This window comes from Halichoerus grypus, chromosome 14 (assembly GCF_964656455.1).
Source record: "Halichoerus grypus chromosome 14, mHalGry1.hap1.1, whole genome shotgun sequence".
In the NCBI taxonomy this organism is placed as follows: Eukaryota; Metazoa; Chordata; class Mammalia; order Carnivora; family Phocidae; genus Halichoerus; species Halichoerus grypus.
Window position 1 is genome coordinate 1,448,187 of NC_135725.1, and position 27,994 is coordinate 1,476,180.

Here is a 27,994-nt window from a genome sequence, read left to right on the forward strand (position 1 = left end):
AGGCCTGTGGGTCTGCAGACTCCTCCTTCCTGGAGGTGTCCTGGACAGCCCGGCCCAGGGGTGACCGCCCCAGAGCACTGGGGGCCGCATCCTGTCCCGCAGCTTGCCCCCTCCCCACCCTGGGAAAGGACTGGCCTTCCTCCCGCAGGATGGGTTCAAGCCCCCGGGCGCACTCACCGACCCCCGCCCCACCCCGCCGCCGTGGCTTCTGAAATCTCTCCATCACTTGCCTCCTCACCTGGTGCCCCCGTGACCTGCAAGAGGGGCAGCTCGGCAGGCCTTGGGGAGGTGCCCCCTCGCTCCGAGCCATGTTGAGGCGTTGGAGGTTTGGACCTGGAGGGACAAGACCTGGCTAAGGGGGAGGATGGGGTGTGGGGACCCACAGGGTGGGGGCAGGGAGAAGGCAGGTTCCCAGTTCCCGTCAGCGGGGTCAGAGGAGGGAGAGAGGGGCGTCTGGGGGTCAGTGGAGGGAGAGGGGCGTCTGGGGGTCAGCAGGGTCAGAGGAGGGAGTGAGGGAGGGGGGGCATCTGGGGGTCAGAGGAGGGAGAGGAGGGCATCTGGGGGTCAGTGGGGTCAGAGGAGGGAGAGAGGGGCATCTGGGGGTCAGCAGGATCAGAGGAGGGAATGAGGGAGGGGCGTCTGCGGGTCAGTGGGGTCAATAGAGGGAGAGGGGCATCTGGGGGTCAGAGGAGGGAGAGAGGGGCATCTGGGGGTCAGCAGGGTCAGAGGAGGGAGAGAGGGGCGTCTGGGGGTCAGCGGGGTCAATGGAGGGAGAGGGGCATCTGGGGGTCAGCGAGATCAGAGGAAGGAGAGGGGGCATCTGGGGGTCAGCGGGGTCAGAGGAGGGAGGGGGCATCTGGGGGTCAGCGGGGTCAACGGAGGGAGAGAGGGGCGTCTGGGGGTCAGCGGGGTCAGCGGAGGGAGAGGGGCGTCTGGGGGTCAGTGGGGTCAGAGGAGGGAGAGGGGGTGTCTGGGGGTCAGCGGGGTCAGCGGAGGGAGAGAGGGGTGTCTGGGGGTCAGCGGGGTCAGCGGAGGGAGAGAGGGGTGTCTGGGGGTCAGCGGGGTCAGAGGAGGGAGAGAGGGGTGTCTGGGGGTCTCAGGTCAGCGGAGGGAGAGAGGGGCGTCTGGGGGTCAGCGGGGTCAGAAGAGGGAGAGAGGGGCGTCTGGGGGTCAGCGGGGTCAGAGGAGGGAGAGAAGGGGCGTCTGGGGTTCAGCGGGGTCAGAGGAGGGAGAGGGGGGCGTCTGGGGGTCAGTGGGGTCAGAAGAGGGAGAGAGGGGTGTCTGGGGGTCAGCGGGGTCAGAGGAGGGAGAGGGGTGTCTGGGGGTCTCAGGGTCAGCGGAGGGAGAGAGGGGCGTCTGGGGGTCAGCGGGGTCAGAGGAGGGAGAGAGGGGTGTCTGGGGGTCTCAGGTCAGTGGAGGGAGAGAGGGGCGTCTGGGGGTCAGCGGGGTCAGAGGAGGGAGAGAGGGGCGTCTGGGGGTCAGTGGGGTCAGAGGAGGGAGAGAGGGGTGTCTGGGGGTCAGCGGGGTCAGAGGAGGGAGAGGGGGTGTCTGGGGGTCAGCGGGGTCAGAGGAGGGAGAGAGGGGTGTCTGGGGGTCTCAGGTCAGCGGAGGGAGAGAGGGGCGTCTGGGGGTCAGCGGGGTCAGAAGAGGGAGAGAGGGGCGTCTGGGGGTCAGCGGGGTCAGAGGAGGGAGAGAGGGGCGTCTGGGGGTCAGCGGGGTCAGAGGAGGGAGAGAGGGGCATCTGGGGGTCAGCGGGGTCAGAAGAGGGAGAGAGGGGCGTCTGGAGGTCAGTGGGGTCAGCAGAGCGAGAGGTGGTGTCTGGGCATCAGAGGAGGCAGAAGAGGGAGAGGGGCGTCCGGGTCGGGTCCCCTGGTTGCTGCCTGTGGACCCTTCATCCTGTTCCCCCTGGAGGGGCCTAGCGGAAACCATCCTGTCTGCCCTGCTCTGTCCCCCCGACCTGCACGCAGGCCAGTGAGTGGGGATCCAGGGTAGCGCTGACCTGTGACAGGGGCACTCACCTGCATCACAGGCCCCTGGGACTGGCTCAAACCTCCTGCTTCCCCAGGACCGGGAGCGAGTCATTAAGACAGAGCAGGACTTTATAAACGTGGCTTAAAGTTAAATACGCAAGAAAATCTCTGTAATTTCCCGCTGGGCAATGGGGATGTTGTCTGATTCCTACAGGCCATAATTTTTGGGGAGAGAAACGTTTTTTTTCCCCACAAATGATGGGAAGTCAGTGGTTACGGTTAGGCTGGCTGTTGACGTTGGGAAGCTGTTCTGATGCCCAGAATCCCACCTACCTCAGCTAAATGGTATCTTTATGAAATTAGCAGAACACGGCTGCACCGAGGGGAGGCAAAAAAGAAAAAAATGAGCTTTCAAATTTTAAGTATAATTGGAAAACTGACCTTTGGAAAATATTTTCCCACCCCAGCCCCATGCTGGTGAAGAATGGGCGCTTTATGCTGAGGGTGAGTGGCGTCCTTGAAGAATGAACGGGTCTCTCTGGAGGTGGGAGCGGAGTGCGAGAGGGGTGGTGGGGTCCCTCGGGGCATCTTCAGGTTACAGGGCTGGTGCTCACTGACCAGAGGGGCTGGGGACACTGAGGCTGCCCTGGGCTGGGTGCATCAACGAGCAGCTGAAGACGAACCCTGCCCAGGAGCCCTCGGCAGGTCCAGCGGAGAGTGCCTGGCAGGAAGGCAGGAGCCTGCTGGGGGCCAGCCCCCCACACCGCTGTCCCCCAGCTCAGATGCGTCAGAGAGGAGGTGTCAGGGTTGGCACAGATGGGCGTGGGCCTGCACTCAGTTCTCGACAGATGGAGCTGGGGTGCCCCTGAGCCTGCAGGTGGAGAAGACCGGAGGGTGCCCGGTGGGCTTTCTGGATGGACCGGGCTCCAAGAAGCTGGGGATACGGGGCAGATACAAAGAGGCCCGAAACCATCCAGCAACTTGGCGAATGTCTGTCCGAGCCGTGAATGCACAGTTCTATCCCCTCTGAGCCTCGGTTCCGTCATCTATGACATGGGGCAATAACAGGAGGAGCAAACGACAAATGGTCAATTTGGGGAGCCCCAATGTCCCTCTTGTAGTTTAGGGCATGCACCCGTGTCCCTGCTGGCCATGGAACCCTGGCTGTCCAGCTCACGGTTTCATCTAGCCTTGCACTGAGACTCTGTCCCTGAGTGGACACTCTCCACACCGCAGAGGACCTGAGGGCATGCGGGCCGGGACAGAGCCTCCAGGACTCCTCGCCCCCAGTGGCCCCCGTACCTCTGCTCCTGGGCAACAGGCTCAGGCCTCTGGCCCACCTGAGGGCCAGCCTGCTTATTCCGTGGTCAGCCCAGAGACTTGGTGAAGTGTAAGAGTGTGACCGCTGGGCTGTCCTGGGGCCTCCTGGAGGGCAGCCCGGACCCCTCCTCAAATCCGGCCTGGGTGCTGCTCTGTTTCCAGGTCCTGCAGTGAGAGGTCACTTGTTTGGGAGTGTTTCCCCACCAGCATGCAAACCCGAGTGGCCTGGTCTGACCCCCTCCCCAGGGCCAGGGTTCACCCCTTGCTGCCCACGCTGCTCCATGCCCTGTAAAACCCGCTAGGACTTGTGACAGCTCTAGGAGGGAGAGACATGATCAGCCCTATATCCCCAAGAGGCGCTCCCACCGGTAAGGTGCCAGGAGAGTGTGGGGCAGGGCTGTGTTGGGCCCAGCCGCCTGGCCGATGTCTGTGCCTTCAAAGTCAGTCCACCCTTGGCGCCTCCTGGGGGCTGGTGTCTCTGGCTCACGGCTAGGCAGGAGACGTGCTGTGATGGGGGGCACAGTGGCAGCTACTAAGTGGCTTAAGCTGGTTGGTTTGCAAGAGGTGTGGAGACAGGTGGTGGGAAGCAGGTGGCAGGACCACCCCCGGCCCCCAGAGCAGCTTCTGGCCTCTCTCCCCTCCCCTTGGGGGCTGTCTGCCTCCCTCGCCTCTGTCCCTGCAGCTGCCCTGGCCAGTTCCTCCAGGTTCTTGGGGGCAACAGTGGGAATAAGCTTTTCTACGCTGCCTACTTGCCGGGAACTCTTCCAAGCACTTGGTGCCCTTTCCGTTCCCTCCTCAGGACCCCGTGCAGGCGCCCTCATCACCGGCTTGCCGACGGACGGACGGGAGACTGAGGCACAGCCAGTCCCTGCCCCCAGCCGTCCCCCACAAAGCCCTGGCCGGGGAAGCCTAGCAGAGACACACGGTGCAGATTTCTCACGTCTGCCCTCCTTGGAAGGAGAGCATTTGCTAATTAGCAGTCACTAATTACCCTTCAAGCTTTCTCCGTAATTGTCTCAAGAAAGGATTTTAATGGCCAAATGTGAGTAGAAACAGCCTCAGGGAGAAAAGCCAAAAAGCACATCCTCTGGGAGCTAAACCAGGAAAATTAGGTGCATGGCCGGGAGCCTCGAATCTGGGTCCCCGTCCCCCAGGGAGGGAAACCGAGGCCCACCAGACAGGTGACCAGGCCCGGCTCCTGCGGGCGGGGCAGCGATCCATCTCGCACATTACAGGTCGCTCTTGAGAGCCCCCAAAGACAACTGTGTTTCCTTGAAGCTAATTGCTTTAGTTTGAGGTAATATTGGTCACAGAAACACCAGCAGTAACCTTTGGTCTTGGCAAATTCTCCCCTCAATCACGGAACGTAAACAGCGATAAACGAGGGCTTTTTAAGGCTTTCTTCATAATGTGTAGCACATGCATTGGTTACTCAATCTGCCTGCATTCAGCCCGGAAACCTGAGCACGGCCAGGAGGGGAGCCTCGGGCGCCCAGTGGGGTCAGGGCTCCCGGGAGACAGCCCAGCCCACCGGCCTCCTCCTCCCTCCTCCCCTCCTCCTTCCTCCTCCCTCCTCTTCCCTCCTCCCCTCCACCCTCTCCCTTTTTCCTCCCTCCTCCCCTCCTCCCTCCTCCCACTTCCTTCCTCCCCTCCTTCTCCCTACCCTGCTCTTCCCCTCATCCTCCCCTCCTCCCCACCTGCCCCTCTTCCCTCCTCCCCTCCACTCTCTCCCTTTTCCCCCTCCCCCTCCCTCCTCCCTTCCCCCTCCCTCCTCCCCTTCCCCCTCCCTCCTCCCACTTCCTTCCTCCCCTCCTTCTCCCTACCCTGCTCTTCCCCTCATCCTCCCCTCCTCCCCACCTCCCCCTCTTCCCTCCTCCCCTCCACTCTCTCCCTTTTCCCCCTCCCCCCCTCCTCCCCTTCCCCCTCCCTTCTCCCCTTCCCCCTCCCTCCTCCCACTTCCTTCCTCCCCTCCTTCTCCCTACCCTGCTCTTCCCCTCATCCTCCCCTCCTCCCCTCCTCCTCCCCTCCTTCCTCTTCCTCCCTCCTCCTCTCTTCCTTCTTCCCCCCTCTCCTCCTCCCTCCTCCCACTTCCCCCTCTTCCTTCCTCCCATACCTTGCTCCTCCCCTCATCCTCCTCTCCTCCCCCACCCCTCCCCTCCCTCCTCACCTCATCCTCCCTTCTTCCTTCCTCCCCTCCTCCTTTTCCTTCCTCCTCCCTCCCCTCCTCTCCCCACCTCCCTCCTCCTCCCTCCTCCCCTCCTCTTCATTCCTTCTTCTAGAGGGAGAGCATGGAGTTTCTCTAGTTGGTTGGTTTCTCTCTCTCATTTGGTCTCCCTGTATCTCACCTCCCTCTCTTCACCCTCTGGCTTCCATCTCTCTCTCAGGCCAGGAAATGCCTGCATTACAAGTGCATCCTCTGCCCTGAAGCCTGCCCTGCCCTGGGGGACACAAGCCTTGGGGCAACCTCTTGCCTTCCTCCACCTGCGGTCCAGATCCGCTGGAGCTCCTAACACCAGCCTCAACCCCTCCCCTCCACTCCTCTCTAACTCCCTGCCGCTCCCCTCCTCCTGGGGGGTGGGGGTGGGGGGAGAACAGTCTACTTATTTCCGGGGTCACTCCCTGGCTTGCACATTGTCTATGGAGCGAGTGAGCCTGTTGCTCATTCCCGCAGACCCCCAGCCTCAACAGTAAAGGAGCTGGGAGCGGGCTGGGCTGCAGAGGAGCCCATAGGGGAGGGCTGTGGGAGGGGCCACGGCGGGATGGGAGGGGTCCCAGGCAGGGTGGCCAGGCTGAGGTGCAGACCTGACTTCCATCTAGGAGCTCAGGGGGAGCCAGGGTTGTGCGCCCTTCCCACAGGCACCTCTGGCCCCCAGGTGCCCTGCACCCCACTTGCTGGGCCCTGGGATGTCCCAGGCAGGGGCTGCTCCAGGAAGGGAGCCAGAAAGCCTCGTGCTGCTCAAATGTCAAGCAAATTGAAAATTGAGGCAATTTAGGTAAAAGGCAGTTCTCCAGCAGCGCTCACATTAGTGAGCTGGAGAGAGATCTGAAAGTGATTTCCTGAGGGGCCTAGGTCCAGGCACCGTCCCTGCTTGTCCCTCATCCCTGGAGGCCAGCAGAGTCTGGGGCCGCCTCTCCTCAGGGCCCCTGGGCGCCTGCCCCAGCCCTGAAAGTGCTTTTGTCTGTGGGGAAGATCTGCAGACACCCCTCCCTTCCAGAGGGCACTTCCTCAGGGGCATGCCCCCACCCCAACCTCTGACCTCTGGCCTGGAATCCGCATCCCCTTCCTCCTCCCACACCGGGGGTGCTCCATGTTTCCCCCAGTCCCCAAAACAAAGCTGAGACCACCCCTCATTCCTACAAGGAATCTGTGCCCAGCATCTGCCGCCTGTGTCGCCCAGACAGAACCCAGTGAGGACAGGCCATCTCCCAGGGCCTCGTCTTTCCTGTCTGTCAGATGGTCCTAAATTCCCTCAGACTTCCCCAGTGAGACAGACAGAGTGCTTGGCCCGGGGTGTGTACGGTGGGTGTGGGCTGGGGAGACCACAGTGAAGGTGAGCATTCAGGGTGTGGGTGCGTGCGTCGTGTACGCGTGTGCACATGGTCGTGCGCACGCGTGTTTGTGCGCACGCGTGTTTGTGCGCACGTGTTATGTGTGCATCTACGCATGTGTATGAGTCCCTGTGTGTGTGCATCCATGCATGTGTGTATGTGAGTCTCTGCGTGTGATATGTGTGTACTTGTACATGTGTGTTTTCATCACTGCTTTATCACACCAGCCCTATGGGTTTTCAATTCCAGAGCCCACATTTGTCTCAAACGTTTCCCCAGGGGCCTGGCTGCCATTAGCTCAAAGCCAAAGGACATGGGAGTCTTTACTGGGACTCCATTCTGAGCTTGCTGGGACACAGAGGGCCTCGGCTACTTCTAAGAACGTCCCCCTTTCACACAGGTCCTGGGGGGACCAGGAGGGCTGTGAGGACAGCCTGCTGAGACCAGAGGTGGCTGGGGGTTGGGGGCTGCATGCGGTGGGCACACAGCTCAGAGGGCTGAGCGGCGGTAGGAGGCACAGGAGTGAGCGGAAAAATTAATAACCCAAATCGAAAACTCTCATGCATGAGACACTGTGTGTTCAAAGAACAAAGCCCAGACAAACAGCGACACCAAGCACAGCAGAGCAGGCCTCCGTGGTGGGGTCCAGAAACAAGGCACCGTCCAAAGCAGCCACGCACTGGGAGCTCTGGTTAAGTCGCCCAGACGACAGCAATTACCATTTCACACACAAATAATCACAATCTGTGCATAAAAGACACGAACCTGTGAACACTGTGAAAGTGAGGCATGAGCATGGTACCCGGACTGCGAGCTTCTGGGGCCGTGTGCGGCGGGATGCGGTCTACACTGCGGGGCCGGCCTCCGGCCTGGTTCCCTCTGCCCATTCCCACCAGGAGTCCTGGCTCTGGGAGCAAAGCCTCAGAGCCAGTGCAGGCCTCTGGCACCTGAGAAGTGGGCGCATTTGCACGGAAAGAACCCCCCACATCAAAGCCATGCCCCGGGCTCCCTGAGCACTGGAGCTGTGGGTGGAGACCTCTGGAAAGCGCATAGGAGACCAGGTCATTTTCTGCTCTGTGAGCCCCTCCCCTGTTCCCGGCCTGGCAGTGGGGAGGGCTGAGGAGGAGCCGGAGCGCCTATGTCTGCCACACCTTAGTGGCGACTGCTGCTGGGGGGCCCTGCCCCGATGGGCTGCCCCTGTGGGGAGGATACGCCAGCCGACCTGTCAGGCTGCGCTCCTGCCCCCACCTGGCCCCTGTGTCTTGCCTTTCCTCCTCCCAGAGTCCCAGACCAGGCCCTGGACCCCGGGCTCCACCTGCACTCGAGGGGCCGAAGTAGCCCAAGGGGACAGGCCCAGTGGCATGGCCACTGTCTGCCCCGGCCAAGGTCCCACAGCTTGTAGGGTTCACCTGGGGGAGGACGGGAGGGTAAGGGATGAGTCACACAGACACACAGACACATGACACACGCACATCTATACACACCACACACATACAAACCACACATGTACCTATCCACGTCCAAATCACATCTACACACGACACATGCACACACACACACTCACATACACCCCACCGCACACCTACACCTCCCACTTACACACGAACCTGCACGCTCGCAAGGCACTGAGCCTCGGGCAGCCCCAGGCCCTGGCAGGCTGTGCTCAGCCTTCCCAGTGGCCCTGGGGCTCCAAAGCAGGGAACTCAGCATGCGAGGCTGGGATGGCTGGCCACAGTCACACACTTGTCCCTGTGATGGAGCCCAGGGGCCTCTGAGCCCCTGCTCCAACTCAGCCGACTCCTTGCCCTTATGGGTACAGAGACTGAAGTCCAGCGACTGGTGACTTCCCTGGTCAACCGAGCTGGCAGGTCACAGGGTGGTCCCAGCACCACCAAGCTCATAGGCCTCTCCTGGCCTCTGCTGCAAAGGGATCCCCGTTTGCTGCCGCAGGATGATTTCCTTGCTGTCTTTACATAAAAGATCCATTACCTCTTCTTCCAGGAAGATTTCCTCAGCACCTCCTCCCAGCCAACCCCAGGACTCACAGAGCACCTTCTTTTCCAAGCTGGAAGTGCACAGCTGGGTATCAGAGACAGAAGAGGCAAGTGTGCTCAGATGAGTAAGTGACCCAACGGGGGAATGTCTCAATGTCCTTTTATTCATTCAACAAAGTGGGGCAATATGGCCACTCAGTCCCTCATCCCCACCAGAGGGCTCTGGAGGACAGTTCATCTGTCCCCTTTGCTCCCTGTAGGGTTGTGTTAGGAGCCTCTCATTGCCTGCAGCTGGACAGTGGACTGGGAGGAACTGAGAGTGGCCAAATCACAGCGAAGCCTGAATTCTCAGCTTCCGTAGGGGACCCTGAGGCTGGGAGTGACAAAATCATCTTCTCTCTGTTGCATAGGCCAGAAGGTCAGGAGTCCAGGTCGGTGGGACTCAATGGGGTCCTCTACTCAGGGTCTCCAGGGATAAACCATGAGGCTGGCCAGGTTGTACCCCCTTCTGGAGCTGTTAGGCCCCCAACCCATGGCATTTTAGTACAGCAGCCTGAGCAAACGAAGATCCCACCAGCTAGGATGCCTGGAACTGGCCTTAATACCCTGCTGGGATGGCTCCTGGAAGCTTAGAAGAAATGGTGGCCTGCCTAAATGAGATTGCAGATGTCAGAAGTACTTTGGCTCAGTTATGTGGTTGGGATCAGATACTCTGAGAAGTTGGTGTGCTTGGAACAACCTCTACTAAGTCCTGAAAACCCTCCCGCTGACTGTGCTCCTGGGAAGGATTCAGAGGATGTTTCCCCTCTGGAGCAATAAGGATGAGGAATTGCTATGAACCTGGACACTGCTATGACACTGGGCTCACCAGCACCAAGGAGGACTCTGGCAACAGCCACTGTCATTGTGCACGGATGGGCAGAAAGGAGGGGGAGCCAATAAGGGTAGGACTTGATATCCATAATTAAAGTTAAGAATGCATGAGGAGAGGGACATCAGCAAAATGGTGCAGAGGAGCTCCAAATGCCTGTCCTTCTACAGAAACATCGAGAAACAAGCAGAAACTGTCAGAACTCTGGAAAACAGTCAAAGGTTTACAGCAACCAAATGAACAATGAATCAAGAAAAAGACAACTTGAAAACAGCAGGAAAGCTTTGGGGCATTTTCCTTGCCTTTGGCCTATCTACCTCTCCCCTGGTGCAGTGGATAGTCTTCAAGTGGCAGCAGCCCAATTCCCAGTCTGAAATCCTGGTCCCTGGTTCAAGGGAGCAGAAAGACCTTATTTGACCATTATCGTGTATGGTCTGTTCTAACTGGTCTGGGGGACACCTGGAGGACTGATGCAAGGAACTCATCTCTGTTTCCCCTGATTCAGACCTCAGGCCAGAAGAGGGGTGAGCATTGCCTTTAGCTTTGCAAGGCAAACTAACAACCCACAGATGGTTCAGACAAAAGACTATGGTTGAGACATATAACAACTGTCTAAGGCCCAAGAGGAAAAACTGGGAGATTCTCAATTCTTTGGGAAAATAGAATATTCAAAAGCACCAAAAATATAGAGGATTATTGAAAGCCATACAAATGCCCAGGACAAGACACTTGCTCAGAAATGACAAGAAGACCATAAGCTTTCATGTTGGGATTATCCTGAGGCTGAGTGCAAGCCTGCCTAAGTGTTGGGGAGCCCCAGCACAGAGACAATTCGCAAAGACTGGGAGAGATGCTTATTTTTGTTTACTGTTTGTGTTTGTGTTTTTTCTCTCCTTTTCTTTAAGTTCCTGACATACAAGGAAATCTCTGTCAAAATATTAGCTGAACATGAGGTAAAGGAACAAGAGTTCAGTAAGCACACATGACAAAAATTAAAGTCTTTGCAAAAATACTTTGGGAGAGTCCCTAAATAAATATACTACCAAAGCTACATCTTTCAACAATCAAAACAAAACAGCAAATGCTGAGAAAGAGGAAGAATCTGATTTTTAAAGTTACCACAGTATAACATTAAATGTCCAGTTTTCAACAACAACAACAAAAAATCACAAGGTGTATGAGAGAGAGGGAGGGAGGGTGGTGGAGAGAGAGAGAGAGATCTATTCAAAGGAAAAAATATATTGACAAAAATTGCCCCTGAGGAAGCCCAGCCACCAGACTTACTAGATGACAAAGACTTTAAACTTGGACAAAGAACTAAAGAAAATTAGAAAAATAATATATAAATGACATGAGATTTTGAATAAAGAAAAAGGAATTGTAGAAAGAAATTAAACAAAAGTTCTGGAGCTGAAAAGTACAATAACTGAAATGAAAAATTCACTAAAGGGGCTTAACAGCAGATTTGAGCAGACAAAAAACATCATAAAACTTGAAGATAGGCCAATTGAAATTATTGAATCCCGGGGCGCCTGGGTGGCTCAGTTGGTTAAGCGACGGCCTTCGGCTCAGGTCATGATCCTGGAGTCCCGGGATCGAGTCCCGCATCGGGCTCCCTGCTCGGCGGGGAGTCTGCTTCTCCCTCTGACCCTCCTCCCTCTCATGCTCTCTGTCTCTCATTCTCTCTCTCGCAAATAAGTAAAACCTTAAAAAAAAAAAAAAAGAAATTATTGAATCTGAAGAGCAGAGACAGAGACCAAGAAAATATGCAGAAAATTGAATGAAGCCTAAAGAACCTGTGGAATGCATCAAGCGGGCCAACATATGCATAATGGGAGTTTCAAGCAGAGAGGAGCCAGAGAAAGGTGTAGGAAGAATACTCTGAAGAAATAATAGTCAAATATTTCAGAAATTTGATAAATCTACAAATCCAAGGAGCTCAACAAACTCAAAGAAGGATAAACTCAAAGAGGCCCACACTGAGACACATTATAATCAAACTGCTAAAAGACAAAGACAAAGAAAAAATCTTGAAAGCAAAGCAAGAGAGAAGTGACTCATTGCATACAAGGGATCTTTGATAATATCAACAGCTGATTTCTCATCAGAAATCTTGGAAGCCAGGGTGGGGGATGGGGTAATTGAGTGATGAGCATTTAGGAGGGTACGAGATGTGATGAGCACTGCGTGTTATATGCAACTGATGAATTGTTGAACACTACATCTGAAACCAATGATGTACTATATGTTGGTTAATTGAATTTAAATTAAAAAAAAAAAGATAACTTGGAAGCCAGAAGGCAGTGCCAATATGCCCTGTGTTCATGGATTAGAAGAATTAATATTGTTAAATTGTCCACACTACCCAAATACATATATAGATTCAACACAATCCCTATCAAGTCCAATAGTATTGTTTACAGAAATGGAAAAAACAATCTTAAAATTTGTATAGAACCACAAAAGAGCTCAATAGCCAAAGCAATCTTGAGAAAGAAGAACAAAGCTGGAGGCATCACACTTCCTGATCTCACACTATATTATAAAGCTATAGTAATCAAAACAGTATGGTACTGGCATAAAAATAGACACATAGACCAATGGAACAGAATCAATATCTGAGAAATAAACCGATGTATAGATGGTCAACTAATAATTTGACAAGGGTACCAAAAATACTCAATAGGGGGAAAGATAATCTCTTCAATAAATGGTATTGGGGAAACTGGATATCCCCATGCAAAAGAATGAAATTGGACCCCTATCTTACACCACTAGCAAAAAGCTAACTCCAAGTAGACTAAAGACTTAAACCTAAGAACTGAAACTATAAAAATCCTAGATGAAAACATATGGAAAAACCTCCAGACATTGGTCATCATAATGATTTTTGTGGATATGATACCAAGAGCATAAGGAACAAAAGCAAAAATGAAAAAGTGGGGCTACATCAAACTGAAATTATTCTGCACAGTAAAGGAAATAATCAACAAAATGAAAAGTCAACCTATGGAATGGGAGAAAATATTTGCAAACCATGTATCTGATAAGGGGTTAATATATAAAGCATATAAAGAACACATACAATCAAATAGCAAAAAAAAATTGATTTAAAAATGGGCAGAGAACATGAATAGACATTTTTTTCCAAAGAAGATATACAAATGGGCAAGAGGTACATGGAATGGTGCTCGATGTCACTAATCACCAAGGAAATACAAATTGAAACCACAATGAGCTATCACCTCACACATATTAGACTATTATCAAAAAGACAAGAAATAACACATGTTGGTAAGGATGTGGAGAAAAGGTAACCCTCATGCACTGTTGGTGGGAATGTAAATTGGTACAACCACTATGGAAGATAGTATGGAAGCTCCTTAAAAAATTAAAAATGTAATTACCATACGATCCAATTATTCCACAACTGGATATACATCCAAAGGAAACAAAATCACTGTTTTGAAGAGATATCTGCCTTCCCATGTTCATTGTGGCACTATTTACAATAGCTAAGACATGGAAACAACCAAATGGTCCATCAGCAGACAAATGCATAAAGAAAATGGGGTTGATGTAAAGGGATATTATTCAGCCATAAAAAAGAAGGAAATCCTGCCATTTGCAGCAACATGGGTGAAGCTTGAGGACATTATGCTAAGTAAAAAAAAAAAAAAAATCAGCGAGAAGAAAATAAATACAGTGAACTTACTTATATGTGGAATCTTAAAAAACTAAGCTAGAAACAGTAAGTAGATTGATAGTTGCCAGGGGTGAGATGGTGTGTACTGGGGGGAATGAATGAAGGTCATAGGTGGTACAAACTTCCAGTTATAAGATGAATAATTCTGGAGATCTAAAGCACAGCATGGTGACTGTAGTTAACAATACTGTAATGTAAATTTGAAAGTTGCTAAGAGAGTAGGCCTTAAAATTTCTCACCACTACCAAAAGGGTAACTATGTAAGGTGATGGAGGGGTTAAGTAACCTTATCGTGGTAATCATTTTGCAATATATGTGTATCAAATCATAATGTTATACACCACAAACTTACACAATGTTATATATTAATTACGTCTCAATAAAGCTGGAAAAAACAAAGCTAAAAAATATACAAAGAAACTTTGTCAGATTTCAAGGAAGAAATGGACAGTTCTACATTAATAATTGGAAATTTCAGGAGGGGCGGAGCAAGATGGTGGAGGAGTAGGAGACCTGGATTTCATCTGGTCTCAGGAATTCAGCTGGATAGGGATCAAACCATTCTGAACACCTACAAACTCAACAGGAGATCGAAGAAAAGAATAGCAACAACTCTTTGAACAGAAAAGCGACCACTTTCTGGAAGGTAGGACGTGCGGAGAAGGGAATCAGAGGCGATATTCGGGAGGATAGATGGCGGGGGAGGGGCCTCCGTCGGCCGCTTCTGGCAAGTGATAGAGCCGCAGGGCACAAAATCGGGACTTTTAGAAGTCTGCTCCACTGAGGGACATCACTCTGGTGGCTAAGTGGGGGGTGGAACCCTCGCAGGACAGTGTGGTCTCAGGACCCTCGTGGTCACAGAAAGACCAGTCACAGAAAGATCCCTCGTGGTCACAGAAAGACTCAGGGGTGCCTGAGTGCGGCAGAGCTCCCAGGTATCGGAGCAGGGAAGCCGGCTGCAGAGACAGAGCCAAGGCGCGGGCTCTCAGCTCGGGGTTGCCATAAACCGTGATCCGCGGCACAGTCGGGCCACTGCTCCTCCAGCAGGGACCCAACAAGCGGCAGATCCGGGGAGACTCACCTTCTTCAGGCATCAAAATCCAGGAAGCACAGAGAACCCCTCTCAAAATCAATAAAAATAGGTCAACACCCCAACATCTAATAGTAAAACTTACGAGTCTCAGAGACAAAGAGAAAATCCTGAAAGCAGCTCGGGAGAAGAGATATGTAACCTACAATGGTAGAAACATTAGATTGGCAACAGACCTATCCACAGAGACCTGGCAGGCCAGAAAGGACTGGCATGATATATTCAGAGCACTAAATGAGAAAAATATGCAGCCAAGAATACTATATCCAGCTAGGCTGTCATTGAAAATTGAAGGAGAGATAAAAAGCTTCCAGGGCAAACAAAAACTAAAGGAATTTGCAAACACGAAACCAGCCCTACAAGAAATCTTGAAAGGGGTCCTCTAAGCAAAGAGAGAGCCTAAAGGCAACATAGACCAGAAAGGAACAGAGACAATATACAGTAACAGTCACCTTACAGGCAATACAATGGCACTAAATTCCTATCTTTCAATAGTTACCCTGAATGTAAATGGGCTAAATGCCCCAATCAAAAGACACAGGCTATCAGATTGGATTAAAAAACAAGACCCATCGATATGCTGTCTGCAAGAGACTCATTTTAGAACCAAAGACACCCCCAGATTTAAAGTGAGGGGGGTGGAAAACCATTTACCATGCTAATGGGCACCAAAAGAAAGCTGGGGTGGCAATCCTTATATCAGACAAATTAGATTTTAAACCAAAGACTGTAATAAGAGATGAGGAAGGACACTATATCCTACTTAAAGGGTCTATCCAACAAGAAGATCTAACAATTGTAAATATCTATGCCCCTAACATGGGAGCAGCCAATTATATAAGGCAATTAATAACAAAAGCAAAGAAACACATCGACAACAATACAATAATAGTGGGGGACTTTAACACCCCCCTCACTGAAATGGACAGATCGTCTAAGCAAAAGATCAACAAGGAAATAAAGACTTTAAATGACACACTAGACCAAATGGACTTCACAGACATATTCAGAACATTCCATCCCAAAGCAACGGAATACACATTCTTCTCTAGTGCCCATGGAACATTCTCCAGAATCGATCACATCCTAGGTCATAAATCAGGTCTCAACCAGTACCAAAAGATTGGGATCATTCCCTGCCTATTTTCAGACCACAATGCTTTGAAACTAGAACTCAATCACAAGAGGAAAGTTGGAAAGAACTCAAATACATGGAGGCTAAAGAGCATCCTACTGGAGAATGAATGGGTCAACCAGGAAATTAAAGAAAAATTAAAAAAATTCATGGAAACCAACGAAAATGAAAACACAACTATTCAAAATCTTTGGGATGCAGCAAAGGCAGTCCTAAGAGGAAAGTATATAGCAATACAAGTCTTTCTCAAGAAACAAGAAAGGTCTCAAGTACACAACCTAACCCTACACCTAAAGGAGCTGGAGAAAGAACAGCAAATAAAGCCTAAACCCAGCAGGAGAAGAGAAATAATAAAGATCAGAGCAGAAATCAATGAAATAGAAACTCAAAGAACAGTAGAACAGATCAATGAAACAAGGAGCTGGTTCTTTGAAAGAATTAACAAGATTGATAAACCCCCCTGGCCAGACTTATCAAAAAGAAAAGAGAAATGACCCAAATCAACAAAATCATGAATGAAAGAGGAGAGATCACAACCAACACTGAAGAAATACAAACAATTATAAGAACATATGATGAGCAACTCTATGCCAGCAAATTAGATAACCTGGAAGAAATGGATGCATTCCTAGAGATGTATCAACTACCAAAACTGAACCAGGAAGAAATAGAAAACCTGAACAGACCTATAACCACTAAGGAAATTGAAGCAGTCATCAAAAATCTCCCAAAACACAAAAGCCCAGGGCCAGATGGCTTCCCAGGGGAATTCTACCAAACATTTCAAGAAGAATTAATACCTATTCTTCTGAAACTGTTCCAAAAAATAGAAATGGAAGGAAAACTTCCAAACTCATTTTATGAGGCCAGCATTACCTTGATCCCCAAACCAGACAAAGACCCCATCAAAAAGGAGAATTACAGACCAATATCCCTGATGAACATGGATGCAAAAATTCTCACCAAAATACTAGCCAATAGGATCCAACAGTACATTAAAAGGATTATTCACCACAACCAAGTGGGATTTATCCCTGGGCTGCAAGGTTGGTTCAACATCCGCAAATCAATCAACGTGATACAATACATTAACAAAAGAAAGAACAAGAATCATATGATCCTGTCAATAGATGCAGAAAAAGCATTTGACAAAGTACAGCATCCTTTCTTGATCAAAACTCTTCAGAGTATAGGCATAGAGGGTACATACCTCAATATCATAAAAGCCATCTATGAAAAACCTACAGCAAATATCATTCTCAATGGGGAAAAACTGAGAGCTTTCCCCCTAAGGTCAGGAACGCGGCAGGGATGTCCACTATCACCACTGCTATTCAACATAGTGTTGGAAGTCCTAGCCCCAGCAATCAGACAACAAAAAGAAAGAAAAGGCATCCAAATCAGCAAAGAAGAAGTCAAACTCTCACTCTTTGCAGATGATATGATACTTTATGTGGAAAACCCAAAAGACTCCACCCCAAAACTGCTAGAACTCATAGAGGAATTCAGTAAAGTGGCAGGATATAAAATCAATGCACAGAAGTCAGTGGCATTCCTATACACCAACAACAAGACAGAAGAAAGAGAAATTAAGGAGTCGATCCCATTTACAATTGCACCCAAAACCATAAGATACCTAGGAATAAATCTAACCAAAGAGGCAAAGGATCTGTACTCAGAAAACTATAAAATACTCATGAAAGAAATTGAGGAAGACACAAAGAAATGGAAAAACGTTCCATGCTCATGGATTGGAAGAACAAATATTGGGAAGATGTCAATGCTACCTAGAGCAATCTACACATTCAATGCAATCCCCATCAAAATACCATCCACTTTTTTCAAAGAAATGGAACAAATAATCCTAAAATTTGTATGGAACCAGAAAAGACCCCGCATAGCCAGAGGAATGTTGAAAAAGAAAAGCAAAGCTGGCGGCATCACAATTCCAGACTTCCAGCTCTATTACAAAGCTGTCATCATCAAGACAGTATGGTACTGGCACAAAAACAGGCACATAGATCAATGGAACAGAATAGAGAGCCCAGAAATGGACCCTCAACTCTATGGTCAACTCATCTTTGACAAAGCAGGAAAGAATGTCCAATGGAAAAAAGACAGGCTCTTCAACAAATGGTGTTGGGAAAATTGGACAGCCACATGCAGAAGAATGAAACTGGACCATTTCCTTACACCACACACAAAAATAGACTCCAAATGGTTGAAAGACCTAAATGTGAGACAGGAGTCCATCAAAATCCTGAAGGAGAACACAGGCAGCAACCTCTTTGACCTCAGCCGCAGCAACTTCTTCCTAGAAACATCGCCAAAGGCAAGGGAAGCAAGGGTGAAAATGAACTATTGGGACTTCATCAAGATAAAAAGCTTTTGCAAAGCAAAGGAAACAGTCAACAAAACCAAAAGACAACTGACAGAATGGGAGAAGATATTTGCAAATGACATATCAGATAAAGGGCTAGTATCCAAAATCTATAAAGAACTCATCAAACTCAACACCAAAAGAACAAAGAATCCAATCAAGAAATGGGCAGAAGACATGAACAGACATTTTTCCAAAGAAGACATCCAAATGGCCAACAGACACATGAAAAAGTGCTCAATATCGCTCGGCATCAGGGAAATCCAAATCAAAACGTCAATGAGATACCACCTCACACCAGTCAGAATGGCTAAAATTAACAAGTCAGGAAATGACAGATGTTGGCGGGGATGTGGAGAAAGGGGAACCCTCCTACACTGTTGGTGGGGATGCAAGCTGGTACAGCCACTCTGGAAAACAGTATGGAGATTCCTCAAAAAGTTGAAAATAGAGCTACCATATGATCTAGCAATTGCACTACTGGGTATTTACCCCAAAGATACAAAAGTAGGGATCCAAAAGGGTATGTGCACCCCAATGTTTATAGCAGCAATGTCCACAATAGCCAAACTGTGGAAAGAGCCAAGATGTCCATCAACAGATGAATGGATAAAGAAGAGGTGGTATATATATACAATGGAATATTATGCAGCCATCAAAAGGAATGAGATCTTGCCATTTGCAACGACGTGGATGGAACTGGAGGGTATTATGCTGAGCGAAATAAGTCAACAGAGAAAGACATGTATCATATGACCTCACTGATATGAGGAATTCTTAATCTCAGGAAACAAACTGAGGGTTGCTGGAGTGGGGGATGGGGTGGGAGGGATGGGGTGACTGGGTGATGGACGCTGGGGAGGGTATGTGCTCTGGTAAGTGCTGTGAATTGTGCAAGACTGTTGAATCTCAGATCTGTACCTCTGAAACAAATAATGCAATATATGTTAAGAAAGAAAAAAAAAAAAGAAGAATGTAGCAGGAGGGGAAGAATGAAGGGGGGGAAATCGGAGGGGTAGACGAACCATGAGAGACGATGGACTCTGAAAAACAAACTGAGGGTTCTAGAGGGGAGTGGGGTGAGAGGATGGGTTAGCCTGGTGATGGGTATTGAGGAGGGCACATTCTTCATGGAGCACTGGGTGTTACGCACAAACAATGAATCATGGAACACTATATCTAAAACTAATGATGTAATGTATGGGGATTAACATAACAATAAAAAAATTTTTTAAAAAATTGGAAATTTCAAAATTCCACTTTCAATAAGAGATAGAGCATATAGACAAGAAGATTAACAAGAAAATAGAGGAATTGAACAATACTCTAAATCAAGTAGACCCAATAAACATAAAACACTCAACCCAACAACAGTAAAATACACATTTTTCTCTGCAACATTCTCTGGGATACAACATATGTTAGACCACAAAACAAGTCTCAGTAGATTTTAAAAGATAAATACCATACAAAGTATCTTCTTTGACCACAATGGAATGAAGCTGAAAATCAATAACAGAGGAAGTCTGGGAAATTTACAAATATTACAGAAATTAAACAGCACACTCTTAAACAACCAAGGGGTCAAGAAGAAATAATAAGAGAAATCAGAAAATACGTAGAGACTACTAAAAAAGAAAACACAACATACCAAACAAAGAAAAATTCAGACCATATAGCTCCATTAGTGAATTCTACCAAACACTTAAAGAAGATTGAACTCCTACTCTATCAAATTCTTCCAAAAAAAGAGGAGAGGAGAGGTGCACCTGGGTAGCTCAGTCAGTTAAGCATCTGACTCTTGATTTAGGCTCAGGTCGTGATCTCAGGGTCGTGAGATTGAGCTGCGCATTGGGCTCCATGCTGGGTGTGAAGCCTGCTTAAAATTCTCTCTCTTCCTCTCCTTCTGCCCCTCCTCCCTATGAGTACTCTCTTTCAAAAAAAGAAAACAAGAGAGGAGTGAACACTTCCTGACTCTTTCTATAAGATCAGTACTACCCTGATACCAATGCTAGATAAAACATCATGAGAAAAGAAAATTACAGACTATGACTCTTATGAGTAAAGATGTAAAAATCTTCAACAAAATACTAATGTCTTAGTATACCATAATACTATAGACTGGGTGGCCTAAAGAACAGACATTTATTTTCTCACAGTTCTGGAGGCTGAAAGTCCAACATTAGGGTACTAGCATGTTAGGATTCTGGTAAGAAACTTCTTCATGGCTCACAGATGGCCACTTTCTCACTGTGCACTCATATAGCCTTTCCTCGGTGCATGTGTATAGAAAGAAAGGGAGAGAGGGAGGGAAGGGGGAAGAGGGGGAAAGAGGGAGAGAAGGGGAAGAGAGAGAGTGAGTGAGGGAGGGAGACAGGAAGAGAGAGAGGGAGAGAGAGAGAGGGAGGGAGGGGGGAGAGAGGGAGGAGGAGAGGGGGAGAGAGAAAGAATGAGAGAGAGAAATCTCTCTCTTCCTCTTTTATAAGGGCACTAATCACATGATGAGGTTCCCACCCTCAGCCTCATCTAAACCCAATTACCTTCCAAAGGCCCCACCTCCAAATGCCATCCGACTGTAGGTTACAACTTTAACATTCGAATTTGGTGGTGATAGGGAAGTGAGGCAAACATAAAGTCCATAATGACTAGCAAGCTGAATCTAACAGGGTATTTAAAATTATACAGTAAGTAGGATTTATCCTATGAATACAGTTAGTTCAACATAAGAAAATCAATGTAATACATCACATTAATAGAAGGAAAGAATAAAACCACCTGATCATTTCCACTGATTCAGAAAAGACATTTGACAAAATCCAACACCGTTTCATGATAAAAATACTCAAAAAAGTAGAAATGGAAGGGAATTTCCTCCACATGATACAGGGTATTTATGAAAAACCCACAGCAAGCATCATACACAATGGTGAAAGTCTGGTCCAACCTATGATCAAGACAAGGATGCCCACTTTCATCACTGCTATACAACATTACACTGGACTAGCCAGAGCAATCAGACAAGAAAAAGAAATAAAAAGACATTCAAGTTAAAAAGATAGATGTAAAATGATCTCTATTGTAGATGGCATGGTCTTATATAGAAAAAATCCCAAAGAATCCATAAGAAAGCTACTAGAACTAATTGAAAAATTCAGCAAAATTTACAGGGTACAAGATCAATACATAAAAGTCAGTTGTGTTTATATATACCAGCAGTGAACAATCCAAAAAAGGAAATTAAGGAAGCAATCCCATTTATAATAGCACCTAAAAGAATAAAATACCAAAGAATAAATTTAACCAAGGAGGTAAAAGACTTATACACTGAAAAGTATAAAACATTGCTGAAATAAATTAAAGAAGATCTAAACAAATGAAAAATGTCCTGTGTTCTTTGACGGAAAGGCTCAATATTGTTAAGATGTCTATACTGCCCAAAGACTCTACAGATTCTACACAATGCTTACCAAAATTCCATAGCATTTGTTTTGCCGAACTGAAAAATCTGATCCCCAATTTCACATTAATTGCAAGGAGCCATGAATATCCAAAACAATCTTGAAAATGAATAATTTGAAGGACTCACAGTTCCCAATTTCAAAACTGACTACAAATTTATAGTAAACAAAATAGTGTGATACTAGCATAAAGATAGATGTGCAAACCAATGGAAAAGACATAGACATGGAAAAGATTGAGTCCGGAAGTAAACCCATAATCCTATGGCCAATTGACTTTTGACAAGGGTGCCAAGTCCATTTTTGGGAAAAGGATAGTCTCTTCAAAAAATGGTGTTAGGACAACTGAATTTCTACAAGCAAAATAATGAAGTGGGATCCCCATCTCATGCCATATCTAAAATTAACTCAAAATGGATCAATGTCCTGAATATAAGAGCTAAAACCATAACACTCTTAGAAGAAAACACAAGGTAAATCTTTATGATCTTGTTTAGTAGTAGATTCCAGATGTGACACCAAAAGTGTGAGCAATACAAAGATAGATAAACTGGACTTCAATAAGATTAAAAATTTTTGTGCATCAAAGAATATTATCAAAAAAGTGAAAAGACAGCCTACAGAATAGGAGAAAATATATTGCAAATCACATATTTGATAATGGTTTAATATCCAGAATATATACTAAAAAAAAACCCTATAAGTCAACAACAGAAAGACGAACAACTCAGTTAAATAATGGGTAAAGGGAGTACCTGGGTGGCTCAGTCGTTAAGCGTCTGCCTTCGGCTCAGGTCATGATCCCAGGGTCCTGGGATTGAGCCCCGCATTGGGCTCCCTGCTCAGCGGGAAGCCTGCTTCTCCCTCTCCCACTCCCCCTGCTTGTGTTCCCTCTCTCGCTGTCTCTCTCTGTCAAATAAATAAATAAAATCTTTAAAAATAAATAAATAAATAAAATCTTTAAAAATAAATAAAAATGGGCAAAGAACTCTTATCCAAGAAGATATTAAAATGGCGAATAAGTACATGAAAAGATGTCCAACATCATCAGACATTAGGGAAATACAAATAAATCAAAACTACAATGAGATACCACTTCACACCTACTAGGGTGGTTATAATCAAAGCAGAACAGAAAATTACAAGTGTTGGTGAAGATGTGGAGACATTGGAACCTTGTACGTTGCTAGTGGTGGTGTAAATTGGTGTGACAACTATAGTTAGGCAGTTCTTAAAAAGACTGAACACAGAAGTGCCATATGACCTACAAACTGCACTCCTAGGTATATCCCCAGAAGAATTGAAAACAGGGACTCAGACAGATATTTGTATGCTAATATTAATTGTATGGTTATCCACAATAGCCAAAAGGTGGAAACAATACAAGTGTATGTCAACAGATAAATATATAAACACAATGTGATATCGTCATATAATGGAATATTATTCAGCCTTAAGAAGGAATGAATTTCTGACACCTGCTACTCCATGGATGGACCTTGAGAACGTTATGCTAAGTGAAGTAAGCCGGACACAAAAGGACAAATATTGAATGATTCCACTTATATGAAATATCTACACCAGGCAAATTCATAGGCACAGAAAGTAGTTTAGAGGTTGCCGGGGGCCGGGGTGGGTCAGGTAGATGGGGAATCGGTGTTCAATGAGACAGAGCTTCTGTATGGTCTGTGAAAGAATTCTGGAAATAGTGGTGATAGTTGCACGTTGTGAACGTAATTAACGTCATGGATTTGTTCACTTAAAATGGTTAGAATGGCAAATTTTATGTATATTGCCCTTGTTCAAAAAGAATTAAAAATGTCACCTGCCATTCAATTGTACCCTTTAAATGGGTGAATTGAATGTTATACGAATTCTATCTCAGTAAGGTTTTCTCTATATAGTTTTTCCAATGGTAATAAACCATTAGAAAGCAAAGCAAGGAAAGGGGAGCAGAAGCCTCTCTGAAGGGTTGGCACATGAGTACGGACCTGAGGGAGGTGAGGAGTGTGTTGGGAGGGTGTCTGTGGGAACAGCAGAAGGAACAGCCAGTGGAGAGTCCCGGAGGCAGATGGAGAGGGGCTGGAGCACAGGGAAGAGTGGGGAGAGGCGTTGGATGTGGGGTCAGAGAGTGGGTCCTGCGGGGCTTCCAGACACAGAGAGGAGGCTCAGGGGGAACTCTTGAGTAGAGGGGGAAGGTGGCGGGCCTCTGGTGGCTGCGTGGAGTGGACACAGGAAGCAAGGGACAGAGGGAGGGAAGCCAGTGCAGAGGCGGCTGCGCTAGCAAGACCCCTTGGGCGCCCAGAACTGGGTGATGGAGGCCATGAAATAATATAACCCACCTACTACATGATTCTACCTGTAGGGCAGCCTGGAAGAGGCAGAACCCGGGAGGTGTCAAAGAGACAGTGAGGAGAGGGATGGACGACAGGGCGTTTTTAGGGCAATAAAGTGATTCTGTATGATTCTGTAATGGCGGATACAAGACACTACGCGTTTGTCACACCCATAGAACTTGACGCAATGAAGAGTGAATCTTCACATGTGGAAAGAATGTTTAGTTATTTAGGATGTCGAGGATCCCAGGACGGAACGCAGACTTGATGAGGGGATTGTATCACAAATGCTTGGAACAGCCTCACCGAAGGGGCGGGGAGAGGCGCTGGCCTGGAAGTGAGCAGAGCTCGGCGGCCTGAAGCGCAGGAAGTGCGCAGCGTTGTCTCCCACGGGCTCTGCACGCGCGCCGGCGTGTACTGACTACGCGGGTGTGGGTGGGGGAGCGGGAGCCTCACTGCTGGGGAACTGCAGATAAGCAGGGGCGGCGGCTGTGACGGTCCGCGCGGTGATGGATTTGAGTGGGAGCCATCAGTACGAACTCATGTTTGACTTGATACGATGGTCCGCAGAGAAATAGTTATAGACGCGTGCATACACAGTTAGTATGAAGACATCCACCGTTTGCTCTGTCACCTGAGGGGGCCCAGGAGAAATGACGCCCCAGCAGCAACGAGCACGCGCACTCAGATCTGGGTTTCTAATGCCATCCTCCAAGAAGAAGAACCAGGGCGCCTTGGAGAAAGGAGAGGTTTGAAGGCTGGGGCGAGAAATGTGCAAGGCGTAACTGGAGCATCTTGCAGTGGGAGGAAGCAAGGACGCGCTCAAACACACACACACACACACACACACACACACACACGAGCGTTCCAAAGGTGCAGGCACGGGAGGCAACTGGAGAAGCTCCCAGCGGCCAAAGCGGGGACAACCTGAGCCTCAGAATGAAGACCGCAGCACTGGGTTGTAACCCAAACTAAGATAAATATCCATGGGATCATTCCGATACGAATAGTAAGCAAATTGGTAAGTGGGGAGAGATACAAACCTTCTGTGCAGGAGAATTTCAAATAATTTCTGAAGATAGTCTGCCCTCAAGGAGGGGGCAGGACTCCCCAACCCTTCGATGTGAACTGACAAAATGACTTCCTTCCAAAGAGCTCGGTGTGGAAAGGGGAAGGTGGTCTTCCAGCAGAGACACCCGATGAATGATTCCTCAGCCAGCTGGTCTAGGCCAGCTCCAGCAGGCGTGTGAGTCGTGCGGACAGGGGCACCCTTGGCAGGATGTGAGGACGTTGTGGGCGTGGGCCAGTCCCTGCGGTTTGGGCTTGCATCCAACACACTGTTGTCTCCTCTGCGGACCAAGCACGTGAGGGCGGCCCAGATTTCCAGCGGGTGGCTGGGGCTCACACTCCACCTCTCCTTGGGAGGCGCTGAGCATTGCCCTGCACAGGACGTGGACACAGGAAAGCCTGAAGAACTTTTAGCAATCAATCTAGCACCGGGGACTCTGCCCACAGCCTGTTTGTACAAATAAAGTTTTATTGGGACACAGCCACGCACTTTGGTTTATAGTCACTTTCGTGCTACAAAAGCAAAGAGAGTAGTTGCGAGAAGCTGACACGCACAACACTTTACAGAAGCGTGCTGGGCCTGCCTAAGCACAGGAGGAAGGCTCCCCGGCACAGAGCCTTTGGGATGCACCTGGAGCGACCGAGGAGCCAGCCGACTCAGGCCGGGTCAGCCTGGCGGCCCTGGGAACAGAACGCTGATTGTGGTGAAGAGACAGCGATCGGTGGCATCCCCAGGGCCCGCCACTTCCTCCTGGCTGTGTGTCTCTGGGTGGGCCACCTGCCCACCCGAGCTCAGCAGCTGTACGCGGTCCGATGACAGCCCCTTGGGGGTGTGCGGGCTTCAGAGGGAGCCCCTGTAGGACGCCCTTCCCAGGGCCTGGCCAGGTGAACGCTCAGCAGAGCAGAGCCCACAGGCCTCCAGAGCAGCCGGGGCAGGTAAGGGGTCCCCTGTTCCTAGGCCCCTCAGCCGCACTCTGCTCTGCTGGGAGGGCGCATTCCTGCAGCCGCGCATCTGGGGGCAGATCTCCTTCCCTATCTGTGTTCTGCTAATAAAGAGAAACACACTTGGTGAGGTTAGACAAACAGCCGCCCGTGATTGACAGAGCCACAGCCCGTGGCCAGGCCGCTCGGCCGCGCAGCGAGCTGCTGAGTAAACACCGTGTGGGCTGCCTGTCCGTCCGTGTTTGCTTTCCATTAGCCTCACGTTTTGCCCGTTAGTCACACTCTATCAGGCTGGCCAGGGGAGGAGCCTGCTCGTCCACGGCGGGTCTCAGAGTGTCCCCCGGCATGCCGTGGCTCGTCCTGCGGCTGCCAGGCTGGCCCTGCCAGGGGCTCTGGGCCCGGCGCCTCCGTCTGGAGTCACAGCTGGGCCACCCTGGGAGCTGGGCTGAGCGGGGCTGGGCTGGAGCCTGGCTTAAATAGCTTCCCCTCCGGGTCCCCCGTTCCTCCCGCCAGGGATCTACCTGGGGCCCAGAAGCCAAGAAGTCCACAGGCCAGACTAGCCACGGGCAGGCGGGACACTTGTCTCGGGCAGACAGTGGTCCACAGCACTCACTTGGTTTCCAAAATGGGCCTGCACAGGGTGGGAGGCTGCACCTAGTCTGGTCCACCGATGTTGGAGAGGCTCTGAGCGCGGCACTTTGCGCCCCTTCCTGCCCCTCCCGTGGGGCTTCTCGTGCCTGCTCCCAGCTCGGGCCTGTGTGTGTCACACAACACCCGCCACGTGATGCACACAGGGCTCCCCATGGCCACTTCCTGAGCGTCTTTCATGGTGACGGTTGCAAAGCCGCAGGTGGGGCTCCGGGGTGGTGAGTAGTGGGCAGGGGAAGACGTCCCAGAGCCTGAACTGTGGGCATCCCGGGTGGCAGGAGCCTCATGCGGTCTGTGACTCAGCCAAGCCAGGGGCAGGCCCCCGGAGAAAGCCACGGCTCGGTGTGGGCGAGCCGGCTGCCCAGAGCCCTCGAGGGGAGCCAGGATTTCTGCCCGGGGCCTCCACGCTGTTCTCCATCCCACACGGAGAATGGTTTCAGGTGCCGAGGCGGATAATTTGGAAATCTGACCGTTCTGCACCTTTCCTAGGTTCTTGGTGCCTCTCTCCTGCTTCCTGGCACTGTTAACAGCACAGGACTCAGAGAATACCAAGCCGGCTGCCGGCTGCCTCAGTTTCCCATCTGTTCATCGGGATCCCGGTGGGAGCAGGCCAAGAGGTGAGTCGGCTGTGCCCACTGGGTCCTGAGGCTCCCCGTGGGAGGGCCACGTGCTGCCTGCCTCCCCCTCCCCCAAGGCTTTCCTCCTTCCTCCCCCACTCAAGGGGAAATTACCCATTAATGAGAGAGAATTACGAACGCAGCGTCTGGCCCCACGCCCAAGGTCTTCGGGCAAGCAGGGAGGGTGCGAGCATGCTGGAAGGCAATTGGAAACAAATGCACGGGGGTGTTTTCTTTGGTGGATCCACAGTGCCTTCCCACCCCCGCTCCTACCGCTCTCCCAAATTTGGACTTTCACGGAAACAGATTTCATGCCTGGGCTTCCCGTGAACTCTCTTAATTCAATTGAGGGGCCATTATCGGCCGGGTGTAATGGGCAGTTTCCGCAGCCTGGGGGAGGCCCACAGAGCCAGGGGTGGGTGCATCTCCCCTCTGCAGGTGGGGGCCGGGCCGGGTGGGGCCGTGCTTGGGGGAAGGACTGGGCTGAAGTCCCTGTCCTGGCAGGAGCCCAGACGGGCACAGGGGAGGCCGCACGTCCCTTGAATGGGAGCACCAGGCCCACGGTGGCAGGAGGCAAAGGAAGAGCAGGTGAGTCTGGAGCTGAGAGGGGCATCTAGGGAGGGGGCAGCTGGGGTCCCGGGGGGCTTAGTGGGAGGTAGTGTTGGGGCCCTAGCCAGGAGGAGTCATCTGCCAAGACGCAGGGGTCTCTCTCTGGAAGAACCGTGCTCTCTGCTCCACTCAGAACTCCCTCCTTCCTGCCCCACCCCTGTGCAGGGCCCTCTTGCTCACCCTTTGGCTGGGCCCAACCCCTCCTCTTCCAGGAAGCCTTCGAGGGGCCAGTCCAGGAGCCCCCACTTCTGCCCTCCTGGCACTAGGACTGTGAGTGGCCCTGTCTCCCACTATCAGGGCT

The 27,994-nt window shown here is 50.0% G+C and overlaps 1 long non-coding RNA gene across 1 annotated transcript; it reads left to right on the forward strand.

Annotated features, from left to right (window-relative positions):
* Positions 1 to 25: 25 nt before the first annotated feature.
* LOC144380115 (uncharacterized) lies at positions 26 to 27,994 on the forward strand. Its single transcript, XR_013443933.1, has 6 exons — positions 26 to 325; positions 2,438 to 2,474; positions 8,841 to 8,958; positions 26,957 to 27,084; positions 27,589 to 27,672; positions 27,859 to 27,994. It is a non-coding gene; the product is annotated as an uncharacterized LOC144380115 (long non-coding RNA).